The sequence below is a fragment of the Anomaloglossus baeobatrachus genome, chromosome 5 (genome assembly GCF_048569485.1).
Source record: "Anomaloglossus baeobatrachus isolate aAnoBae1 chromosome 5, aAnoBae1.hap1, whole genome shotgun sequence".
NCBI lineage: Eukaryota > Metazoa > Chordata > Amphibia > Anura > Aromobatidae > Anomaloglossus > Anomaloglossus baeobatrachus.
This window is the reverse complement of record NC_134357.1, coordinates 462952192-462965783: the sequence shown is the minus strand read 5'-3', so window position 1 is coordinate 462965783 and position 13592 is coordinate 462952192.

Genomic DNA, 13592 nt, shown 5'->3' with positions numbered 1-13592 from the left:
CACCCAGAAAACAGTCCACCCAGCCAGGGCCGGCTCCAGGTTTTTGTGGGCCCTGGGCAAAAGAGTCTCAGTGGGCCCCATCCACACATAGACATGCACAGATACATACACATACAGGCATACGTACGCATACTTATTTAAAGAGAAATTCACAAAAACACATAAATAGACATAAATCTAGACACAGTCATATACACTGACATACATAGATACACATCATACATGCACACACACACACACACACACACACACACACATTATTTTTATATATTTATCCTGTATATATATTTCTAATATTGGGAAGCCGGCAACAGCCTCACTCACCTCCCGGCTTGTCTAACAGACATGGCCGCACATAGGGCACACTAACACTGCTGTATATACATCACAAGAGAGGCTGGGGACAAACACATTACTGGGGGAATATATATTACTGAGGAAAGGGGTATACAGCAATGGGGGGCATACAGCTCTAGAGGAGGGCAGTGACTGAGGTGGGGGGGACAAACAGCTGTGAGGTGGGGGGTGACATGCAGCTCTGGGGGTATACAGCTCTGGGGTGGGGGGGGACATACAGCTCTGAGGGGGTATACAGCACCTGGGTGGAGGGAACATACAGCTCTGAGGGGGTATACAGCACCTGGGTGGAGGGGACATACAACTCTGGGGGTATAGTAGTTTGGAGCCCCCATATTGTGTTATGAAGCCCCCATTGTCCTCCATATAGTATTATGTAGCCCCCATATGCACTATGCAGCCCCCATATAATATTAAGCAGCCCCTATATAGCACAATGCAGACCTAGATAGCATTAGGCACCTTCATGTAGTATACAGCCCACATATAGCACAATGCAGACACATATAGCATTAGGCACCTTCATGTAGTATATAGCCCACTTATAGCACAATGCAGACCCAGATAGCAATAGGCACCCTCATGTAGTATACAGCCCACATATAGCACAATGCAGACACATATAGCATTAGGCACCCTCATGTAGTATACAGCCCCTAAATACCACAGTGCAGAGCCAGATAGCATTAGGCACCCTCATGTAGTATACAGCCCCTATATACCACAGTGCAGAGCCAGATAGCATTAGGCACCCTCATATAGTACACAGCACCTATATAGCACAGTGTAGAGCCAGATAGCATTAGGTATCCTCATGTAGTACACAGACCTACAGTGCCTACAAGTAGTATTCAACCCCCTGCAGATTTAGCAGGTTTGATAAGATGCAAATAAGTTAGAGCCTGCAAACTTCAAACAAGAGCAGGATTTATTAACAGATGCATAAATCTTACAAACCAACAAGTTATGTTGCTCAGTTAAATTTTAATAAATTTTCAACATAAAAGTCTTAGTCAATTATTATTCAACCCCTAGGTTTAATATTTTGTGGAATAACCCTTGTTTGCAATTACAGCTAATAATCGTCTTTTATAAGACCTGATCAGGCCGGCACAGGTCTCTGGAGTTATCTTGGCCCACTCCTCCATGCAGATCTTCTCCAAGTTATCTAGGTTCTTTGGGTGTCTCATGTGGACTTTAATCTTGAGCTCCTTCGACAAGTTTTCAATTGGGTTAAGGTCAGGAGACTGACTAGGCCACTGCAACACCTTGATTTTTTCCCTCTTGAATCAGGCCTTGGTTTTCTTGGCTGTGTGCTTTGGGTCGTTGTCTTGTTGGAAGATGAAATGACGACCCATCTTAAGATCCTTGATGGAGGAGCGGAGGTTCTTGGCCAAAATCTCCAGGTAGGCCGTGCTATCCATCTTCCCATGGATGCGGACCAGATGGCCAGGCCCCTTGGCTGAGAAACAGCCCCACAGCATGATGCTGCCACCACCATGCTTGACTGTAGGGATGGTATTCTTGGGGTCATATGCAGTGCCATCCAGTCTCCAAACGTCACGTGTGTGGTTGGCACCAAAGATCTCGATCTTGGTCTCATCAGACCAGAGAACCTTGAACCAGTCTGTCTCAGAGTCCTCCAAGTGATCATGAGCAAACTGTAGACGAGCCTTGACATGACGCTTTGAAAGTAAAGGTACCTTACGGGCTCGTCTGGAACGGAGACCATTGCGGTGGAGTACATTACTTATGGTATTGACTGAAACCAATGACCCCACTGCCATGAGATCTTCCCGGACCTCCTTCCTTGTTGTCCTTGGGTTAGCCTTGACTCTTCGGACAAGCCTGGCCTCGGCACGGGTGGAAACTTTCAAAGGCTGTCCAGGCCGTGGAAGGCTAACAGTAGTTCCATAAGCCTTCCACTTCCGGATGATGCTCCCAACAGTGGAGACAGGTAGGCCCAACTCCTTGGAAAGGGTTTTGTACCCCTTGCCAGCCTTGTGACCCTCCACCATCTTGTCTCTGATGGCCTTGGAATGCTCCTTTGTCTTTCCCATGTTGACCAGGTATGAGTGCTGTTCACAAGTTTGGGGAGGGTCTTAATTAGTCAGAAAAAGCTGGAAAAAGAGATAATTAATCCAAACATGTGAAGCTCATTGTTCTTTGTGCCTGAAATACTTCTTAATACTTTAGGGGAACCAAACAGAATTCTTGTGGTTTGAGGGGTTGAATAATAAATGACCCTCTGAGTAAACTTTTCACAATTTAAAAAATAAAAAAAAAGAAATAACATTCTTTTTTGCTGCAGTGCATTTCACACTTCCAGGCTGATCTACAGTCCAAATGTCACAATGCCAAGTTAATTCCGAATGTGTAAACCTGCTAAATCTGCAGGGGGTTGAATACTACTTGTAGGCACTGTATATAGTACAGTGCAGACCCAGACAGCACAGTGCAGAGCCAGATAGCATTAGGCACCCTCATGTAGCATACAGCTTGTATATAGCACAGCCTGTATATAGCACAGTGCATAGCCAGATAGCAATAGGTACCCTCATGTAGCATACAGCTTGTATATAGGCGATATACAAGGTGTATGCTACATGAGGGTGCCTATTGCTATCTGGCTCTGCACTGTGCTATATACAGGCTGTGCTATGTAACATAGCTCAGCCTGTATACAGCACAGTGCTGAGCCAGATAGCAGTAGGCACCCTCATGTAGAATACAGTGATTAATACTCAGTGGCATAACTAGAGTTTGATGGGTCCTGGTGCAAAATTTGGACCGGGGCCCCCCTCCACGTACACCGACACTTAGGGTACGGAATAATGACACTGACACTTGGGGTACAGGATAATGACGCTGACACTTGGCTCTTACCCTCAGCACCCAGGTATCCCATGATCTGAAATCCCTCTATCAGTACCCTGCTTTCCCATGTTCTGATATCCATCCTGTCCACAGCACCCAGCTTCCCCATGCTCTGCTATACATCTTTCCCTCAGCACCCAGCTTTCCCATATCAGAGCATGGGAAAGCTGGGTGCTGAGGGAAAGAGCCTTTTTCCCTCAGGACAAAACATTTCCATCCAATACTTGTATCTTTGTCCCCCCTTGTATATAGATCTCCAAATACTATAATGGCCCCCACATAGCCTTCCGTATAATATAAAGGGTCCCACATAACCCTTGATATATTAGAATGCACCCCCATAGTTCTCCATGTATTACAATGCATTTCCCCAAAGTTCTCCATGTATTATAATTCACCCCATAGTTCTCCATATATTATACTGCACCACATAGTCCTCCATATATTATACTGCACCACATAGGCCTCCAGTTTTATAACGCACACCCATAGTCCATGTATAAGGTAGCCTCTATAGTCCTCCATATATTATAATGTAGCCCCCATAGTCCTATATGTATTATAATGTAGCGCCATAAATCATATTGTATTATGCAGCCCCATACTCCTCCATGTATAATGCACCCCTATATTCCATGTATAAGGTGTCCTTCATTTTGTATTATGTAGCCCCATACTCCTCCATGTATAATGCACCCCTAGTCCATGTATAAGGTGTCCTTCATGTTTATTATGCAGTCCCATAGACCTCCATGTATCATGGAGCCAGCACCCCCAGGCCTCCATGTGTCATGCAGCCAGCAAAATAAAAAAACAAGTACCTCTCTTCTCTTTCCGACCCCTGCGACCGCGGTAGTTACTCCCCTGCCCCCATATGTCACACACCCTGCTCCCCATAAAGCCTGCACCCCCCAGATCACACACACTACACCCCCATATGTCACACACCCTGCTCCCCATACAGCCTGCAACCCCATATCATACACACTACACCCCCATATCTCACACAGCTTGCACCCCCTAGATCACACACACTACACCCCCATATCTCACACACCCTGCCCACACATCTCACCCTGCCTGTACCTCAACTTACCCCTCTCAAACTCTCTGCACCCCTTCACATCCTTCTGTCACAGTCTGCAGCCCTCATATGCCACTCACCCTGCAGCCCCCTTTCCCCTCATGTCCCCTCTTTTCTTATTACCAGTCATGTGTCCAAATCTCCGTCAGGATTCAGCATCTCTTGCTTTCTGCCCGGCATCCTGTGTCTCCTCCCACACAGTCACATGGGCGTGACATCATCGCAGGTCCTGCAGGATGGCTTATTCCGTTTTCTGTGCAGGTCATGAGCACTCCTGCAGCTCAGAAACGGTTGGTGGGCCTCTCCAGGTCAGGGGCCCCTCTACTGACACTGGGCTTCCCTGACTCACAGGCCGGCCCCCTGACGGTCGCATTGTCGGCCGCTACACAGCGGCACTACACATAGGGGCCCGGCAGCCGGCTCTGCAGAGCGGCTGCCGGGCCCCTATGTGTACTAGTGCCGCTGTGTAGTGGCCGGCCTGTGAGTCAGGGGAGCCCAGTGTCAGTAGAGGGGCGGCTCACTTCTCCTCGTTCCCCCGCTGATCCGGTCTCCTCGGCGCGTCGTCCATTGCTGTCGCTCACTCTGACCTCTCAGCAGGCGCGCAGTGATGACGTCACCACGGTCCTCTGCAGAGCTGTCAGAACGCCGACAGTCACAGCGGGGAGAATGATAAGAGAGCGCGCCGCACACTCTCTCATCATTGCTCTCAATTGTATCGGCACCTGCGATGCTGATGCAATTGAAAGCGCGATCCTCGGCGGCGGGCGGTGACAGCGCGGCCACCGGGCCCCCCTGAGTAGCGGTGCACCACTCCTGCCACCGCGAGTGGGCCCCCCCGGCAGCTCAGGGCCCCGGCATTTGACCGGGTTTGCCGGGTGCTGGCGCCGGCCCTGCACCCAGCGAAGAGGTTGAGACCCTTGGACAATCCAGGCACGCTTGTAGGTAACGTATAGTGTATATATTGTAGTTGACACATATTGTAAGTTGTTGCGCTGTATAGCACAAGGGTCTGAGCCTCTTCGCTAGGTGTCTGTGGATTTTCCCTAAGTGTTTTCCCCTGTTTTGATTAAGTTCATATCCAAATTGTAGTAAAATACTTTAGTGGGTTAAAAAAAACAAAAGTGTAAGGGGGGTGTAAGGCTTTGCCACCCCACACCTGCGTGTCTACTGTGTATAAAATGTAATGTCTAAAGTTTATGTTATGGTGTAATGTGTTTAAGCGGCCACTAGGTGGCCACAGTGTGTTAGCTGCTTCCCTGGTACTCCTGGGCTAGAGGGAGTTAGTGAAGGGGAGGGGCTTGGTTTGAAAAAGAGCGGTTAAGGAGTCAGTTGGTGTGAGGAGAGTCCCTGAGGGAGAGAAACAGACTGTGTCTGTGGGAGACATGATGGAGGAAAACCCCAATAACTTAAATTTGGTGTGACCTTGTGGGTCGAATATGAGTGCCGAACATGCCCGGATGGTGGTCATTCCCTGGCGGAGACCTAACAAATCCCCTCAGTCAGCGAAAGGTCAGTGGGCTCTTGAGAGAGGAGTAGGACCTGACTGACAGGAAAGACGGTTGATTCTGCTGTGGATATTGAAGCTGAAGTGGAGGAAGAGGAGCTTAGGGACCCTAACGGGGGCCCGAGTACCAGGGAAGCGGTCGACTGGAAAAATGTACAAATTAAGAGTGGCTCCAGTCACTAATGGCAACGACCGAAGAGGAAGACCGTAGCGTATGTCCAAAGGACGGTATTTATTAAGGATGATGTCCCCTGTAACTAGAAAGCGATGTGGCTGCCGCTGGCGACATGTTACAAGTAAACAGATGTTTTTGTTCAGAAAAGACTGTCAGTGTGTGGTGTTTGAGGGCACTGGGTCCTGCTGCAACCGGCACCTAGGAAGCGGTCCTCAAGATTGAACAACTCCTGGCCTCCAGCCTGCAAGTAAGTGCCCCGCCGCACCACAAGTCTCAGCAACCCTTCCCCTGTACTAGAGGGGTGGACGCGGTGCAGAGAACTGTTCCAGGGCTGCGCTGCAGCATCTGTCATGACTACCACCGCACCCCGCCGCCCATTTAGTAAAGTGATCTTTTGTGTTACGCAAAAGATTCTTGTTCTCGGCAGCGCATCGTTCTGCATAAACAGGACTTGCACTGCTGAGAATAAGGGCTGCCTATGTGCACCAAATGATCTACGTGTCTGAACGATCTGGCCTTGACATTAAAATGGCTTTGCACCAAAAAATACATCAAAAACAAATTAAAAAATTCACCTGCCCATAATCTGCATTTTTCATTCAGAAAAAAAATGCACCAAAAACTGTGTGTGAGCGTACCCTAAATCTTAAGAGTGAATAGTTTAAGAGAGACTTTGTAAAACAGTCCTCTCTATCTCTATACTGTCATGCATTGTTCTGCGTTGCACTCTCTGGATGTCATGGCGGCATCAGACTCTTTTCACACTGCGAAGTCCAACAAACTGCCTGGGATTCTTTAGTTGTGTGGCGCCCCTGCGGCTTCAGGCGCCACAGGGTACTGCGCCTCACCCAAGGTGCAGTATTCATCTCAGATACGGAGGAGGTCATCACTGGTAACCACCACCAATACACTCATCCAACACATAACACGGGAGCTCTTCCACTGGGACTGGGCTAGGGTAGGTGCTGGGGTGGCCTTCATGAGGTATAGGACCTCTTGCCCACTGGTTCAGCAACCCAAGAGGTGGGGCACCGACAGTGGAAGTTTGGAGCCATCTCACAAACAAGTGAGTCAGAAGTTAGCTCCGGGTGCTGCAAGTGTCAGGTGACACTCTCGGGATCAGAGAAGCAAGCAAAGACATGAAGAGTCAGGGGCCCGTGGTCTGGAGCTGGAGGCTCGACCCGGGTTCTTAGGAAAGAAGGGGGATCCCAGGGTTCATGGGGAGTGTGGAAGGCACCCATGACCCGTTCCACAGCCCAGGAGCTGGGGTGGAGGGAAACCGTCGAAAGGTGACGCAGAGAAGGAAACACCAGCCTTGCTGGTGCCACCGCGGTGACCCAGGAGCCAACCTGCTGAATGACTTTTTTTCTACGGTTTTTATACAAGAAAATGCCATGGCAGATGACATGACCAGTGATACCATAAATTCACCCTTGAATATTACCTGCTTAACCCAGCAGGAAGTACGCCGCCGCCTCGAAATCACTAAGGTTGACAAATCTCCGGGCCCGGATGGCATACACCCCAGAGTACTACAGGAATTGAGTTCTGTGATAGATAGACCATTATTTTTAATCTTCTCAGATTCCTTAATAACAGGGTCGGTACCGCAGGACTGGCGCATAGCAAATGTGGTGCCAATATTCAAAAAGGGGACAAAAACTGAGCCGGGAAATTATAGGCCGGTAAGTTTAACCTCTACGGTTGGTAAAATCCTTGAGGGTTTCTTGAGAGATGCTATACTGGAGTATCTCAAGAAAAATAACCTTATGACAGAGTATCAACATGGGTTTATGAGGGATCGATCCTGTCAAACTAATTTGATCAGCTTCTATGAAGAGGTAAGTTCAAGCCTGGACCAGGGAAATGCAGTGGATGTTGTCTATATGGACGTTTCAAAAGCTTTTGATACGGTGCCACACAAAAGGTTGGTACATAAAATGAGAATAATGGGGATAGGGGAAAATATGTGTAACTGGGTTAAAAACTGTGATAGGAAACAAAGGGTGGTTATTAATGGTACGTACTCAGACTGGGTCTCAGTTCATAGTGGGGTACCACAGGGGTCAGTATTGGGCCCGCTTCTTTTCAACATATTTATAAATGACCTTGTTGGGGGCATGCGGAGTAGAATTTCAATATTTGCAGATGATACTAAACTCTGCAGGGTAATCAATACAGAGGAGGATAATTTTATATTACAGGGAGATTTATGTAAATTGGAGGATTGGGCTGAGAAGTGGCAATTGAAGTTTAATGTAGATAAATGTAAGGTCATGCACTTGGGTAGAGGAAATAACATTTATGATTATGTACTTAATTGTAGAACACTGGGTAAAACAGACAGAAAAAGACTTGGGTGTATGGGTGGATGGTAAACTTCACTTTAGTGGACAGTGTCAGGCAACTGCTGCCAGGGCTAATAAAATAATGGGATGTATTAAAAGAGGTATAAGTGTTCATGAAAAAAATATAGTTCTACCTCTGTACAAGTCACTAGTGCGACCGCACTTAGAATACTGTGTACAATTCTGGTCACCGATATATAAGAAGGACATAGCTGAACTGGAGAGGGTGCAGAGAAGAGCGACCAAGATTATTAGAGGAATGGGTGGGCTGCAATACCAAGACAGGTTATTAAACTTGGGGTTATTTAGTTTGGAAAAACGAAGGCTTAGGGGGGATCTAATCACAATGTATAAATATATGAGGGGACAGTACAGAGACCTTTCCAAAGATCTTTTTACACCTAGGCCTGCGACTGGAACACAGGGGCATCCGCTACGTCTTGAGGAAAGAAGGTTTAATCATAATCACAGACGAGGATTCTTTACTGTACGAGCAGTGAGACTATGGAACTCTCTGCCGCATGATGTTGTAATGAGTGATTCACTACTAACATTTAAGCAGAGCCTGGACGCCTTTCTTGAAAAATTTAATATTACCAGTTATGTATATTAGATTTTATGACAGGGTATTGATCCAGGGAACTAGTCTGATTGCCGTATGTGGAGTCAGGAAGGAATTTTTTTCCCCATTGGAACTTGTTTGCCACATTGGGGTTTTTTTGCCTTCCTCTGGATCAACATGTTAGGCTACGGGTTGAACTAGATGGATTTAGAGTCTCCCTTCAACCTTAAAAACTATGATACTATGATGACCTCTGAAGTATCCGGGATCTGCTGAAGACCATCACAGCGCAGCCCAATACTCCAATGGTGGTGTGTTTTCAGTGAGTAAAGAACTTTAACTGCACCCTCTGTGTCGTCCCATCACTGCCGGCGCTCGCAACATCGTGCCCCAGCGCCATAGGCGACTACTACTCCCAACGTCCTCACTGGTGCCTAGCTCTACCTGTGGAGAGCTGCGACACCCGAGCTGTGTTATCATCCGCCCCAGAAGAGAGATCTCCCGCAGCGGCGGCAAATAACTGGCCGCATACCACAGGTGATGTCACGAATAACTACTCCCTTCATCCCCATCTTTATTGATACTGCTGTGGTCATGGAACCGGGCAAAGCCACCGCGGTGACCCAGGAGGAAAACCGCAGCTCGGTAACGAGTAGCCCCCGACCCCATGGGCGCGTCAGTTGCACAGCCTGTTATTGGCGTCGGCTGGTTCTGGCCTCGCTGCTTTCTAGTCCAATGAGAGTTAATATCTGCTGGCCTGTGATCGGCTGCTGAGTTCGGGCTACTCATCACCATCATCAGCCATTGTAAGGTTCTGGATTCTGGGCCTGTTGGCCGATTATAGCTTGGTTTCCTGTGGTTGTCTAGTTGTATGGTGATCTTCGAGTTGTGGTTCTGCGTGGTGTGTGAGTCCTCCAGTTGTGTAGGTATTTCCTATCCCTTTTTGTGTTACTCTCCAGTTCACATACTGTCCCCTCCTTGGTGTTTGAGTGCAGTGTGCATGAATTATCGTATACCCTTGTCTGTGATTATTTGTGGGGTGTTGGTTACTGGATTTCTGCTCACTCCCTGGGTGGGGGGAAGTAGTATCAGGGCTTGGGAAGGAGATAGGGTCACGTTGGAGGCTTGAACCTAGCTACCATCAAGTCTACCTTCGAGATAAGGGACAGCACAGAGTCTCCAGTCTTAGGGTCAGTCTAGAGGCCCCAGTTCCATCCGTACACCCCCGTGACATATACATATGTTTCCTGGGCAGATAAATAATCCATAGGGACTGATCTACATAACCTTATCATAGCTCTGTATAACCTCCCGCCATAACAAATGACCCTCCGAGGCTCTACAGTATGCTCATACTCCTCTAATGTCATGCTGATGTTTACTGTTACGCTTTGTTTACATTGTGCATGCGTCTTTGGATGCTGTATGTAGAGCGGTGTAAAGATGGTGTCGCACAGAGGGACCATATAGCGGGCGAGTTCCTTACATCTTTTGACCTATGCATTATACTCCATTGTACTGTTTCCATACCCCGGGGTCGGTATTCCTCTTGCCGTTATCTTCGCTCTGTGCCATCCTACCTTTCTTATCATCTTTAGTCTAGGATTTCTATTCCAGTCACATATGTATAAGTGTAGATATAAATGCTGAGCGTTTCTTTTGGTATTGCATTAATTGGCTCTTTCCTGGCAGCTAATTTACCATAAACTTGTTAGCTGCTTGGAAATGCCCTGTGTACTTGGATTTATGGCTGAAGTCAGATGGTCTATAGTGGCGCATTATACAGGAGTTTTAGGGCTGGTTCCCAACAGTCTTTAAATAAATCCCCACTTCTCAGACTCCAGTCACTGAACACCGATCATCGCTGCGCTCCAGAGGGGGCAACCTGTACCCAGGACCTCACGTGTTCTCTAAATTGAAAGCTTTGTTCACCCTGTACTGGTAAAAACTGCTCAGAAGTAAAAGTCAATTCCTTCCTTATTCCGCATATGAAATTTGACTAAATCTGCCGAACAATGAGCCATCCCCAGTAATTCCCGCACCTTACATATAATATATTATGTATTAGAAGAAAGACACCACTTATTTGTGTAGACTTTACAATGTAAACCCCAGGTCACCTCTGATCACTACTCTACACTTATAAAATTAATCTCCAGAAATGTAAACACCATGCATATGTATTAAGTAATTTAACTACCAAATGAACTGCATCCTGTTATAGGCTTCAGAGCTGCAATCACTATTCTGCTGGAGAGAGTCACTGTGTAACGTACCGTGGGGAACATAAGGATTTGATACACTGCCAATTTTGCAAGTTTTCCCACTTACAGAGAATCGAGAGGCCTATAATTTTTATCATGGATACACTTCAACTGTGACAGACAATATAAAAAAAATATCCAGAAAATCATATTGAATGATTTTTAAATAATTAATTTGCATTTTATTGCATGAAATAACTATTTGATCACCTACTGTACCAACCAGCAAGAATTCTGGCTCTCACAGACCTGTTATTTCTTCTTTAAGAAACCCTCCAACTCTGCACTCATTACCTGTATTAATTGCACCTGTTTGAACTCGTTACCTGTATAAAAGACACCTGTCCACACATTCAATCACGCCAACCTCCCCACCATCGCCAAGACCAAAAAGCTGTCTAAGGACACCAGGGACAAAATTGTGGACCTGCACAAACTGGCATGAGCTAAAGGACAATAGGCAAGCAGCTTGGTGAGAAGTTCATCAATACAGAAGAAGAATAAGACCGCACCAATGCTGATGTCTTTTTCCGGATAATCTTTATTCCATAAACTCGGTTAAAAGGTGTTGTAAAATCAGCGGGTGGAGGAGACCTGGATGCGGCCCCTCACTATGGACGACGGCCGTTTCGCCTGTGATTAGGCTTCCACGGGTCCACATGTGGGGTAAAATCAGCCCTCCCTAAATAGGGTCATGCATCCAGGTGACCTCCCCACATATACAAAAAGTGTGCATGAAGTGTATAATACAATTAAAAGGTACTTTGTGTGCATATTTCACGTACCAAAAAATTAAAAACAATCATTGTGAAAAATACAAAAATCGGACAATATTAGAGGTATGAGACATTATAATATTCACAAAAATCAATTCATACATGGTTTATATGCGTAATCAGGATTACAACTTGATTTCACTTATCTGGGATATTTATTCCATTAATTATCCCACCCATTGTCAAGCATATACCATTATTTTACCATGCCCTGTTTTTGTGCAAAAAAAAAAAAAAAAAAAAAAAAAAAAAAAAAAAAAAAAAAATCCTTTACAAAAAGACTGATAAGTCGTTACGGTCATTCATTCCCAATGCGCCCTGTGCTCCATATTTTATAATTAATTTTGCCTCCGTTTGCAACAACAGTTTGTGGTGATCCCCTCCTTGCGATGGGAGTGACACCCTTTCCAAACCGGCAAAATTCAGGACATCAGGGCAGCCATTGTGCGATTCTCGTACATGTGCTATCAATCTTGGGGATCCCTTTCCTGTCTGGATTGAATTATAGTGCTCCTTAAATCGAACATATAGGCATCTGATAGTTTTTCCTATATAAAATCTCCCACAGGGACATACTATTGCATAGACTACAAATTTTGTCTTGCACGATATAAACTGATTGACATAGTGTGTATGTGCACCAATTTTCACAGACTTGCCGGTCAAATGCAGACTACAAAATCTGCATTGGCCACATTTAAAGTTGCCATTAGGAGACTGTTTTTCCAACCATGTGTTTTTGCTGGTTAATCTATTTTTAACCAGCAAGTCCCTCAAATTGTGGCATCTCCTGTAGGAAACTAATGGCTTAGAAGCCGTCATTTTTTTCAATTCAGGATCCCTTTCTAGGATGTGCCAGTTCTCATTAAGCGTTTTTCTTATGATGTCAAACATAGGTCCGAATTTGAAACTAAAGGTGAACCTGTCATTAGTGTTCTTTTCTTTTCTCTTTTTCACCCCTCCTGAGTCGGCTACTGGACAGAGACGATTATCCTCGTTTGCAGATTTTTTAGTTTTTTCATATGCTAGATTGATAATAGTATCGGGATAACCCCGTTGTAAAAATCTATTTTTTAATTCAGAAGCCTGTTCCTCAAAGGTCACACTGGTACTGTTAGTTCTTTTTACCCTCAAAAACTGCGAGTACGGGAGGGCAGTTTTTGTGTGCTGCGGGTGGGCGCTTTCATAATGTAAAACAGAGTTGGAGGCTGTGGGTTTTCTATAAATTTTTGTTGCGATCACTCCATCATTGACCCCAACCTCCACATCCAAAAAACTTATAGTATTGCCTCCAAAGGTAGAGGTAAACGACATGTTCATGGTGTTGGTGGTGTTTAAATAGGAAACAAAATCGGAAAAATCCTTTTCTGTCCCATCCCACACCATGAACATGTCGTCGACATACCTTAAATAGTATTTAATATGCTTCAAGAACGGGTTATTCACTGTATATACATACTTGCCTTCAAATTGTCCCAAAAAAATATTGGCCATGGCACATGATACGGGGGTACCCATTGCAGTACCCCCGCACTGTACATACCACCCGTCTAGAAACATGAAGGCATTTTTTGATAAAACAAATTCCAGCGCTTCACCAACAAAATCACAAAACAAAGGACTTTTGCCACTGCGTGTGACAATG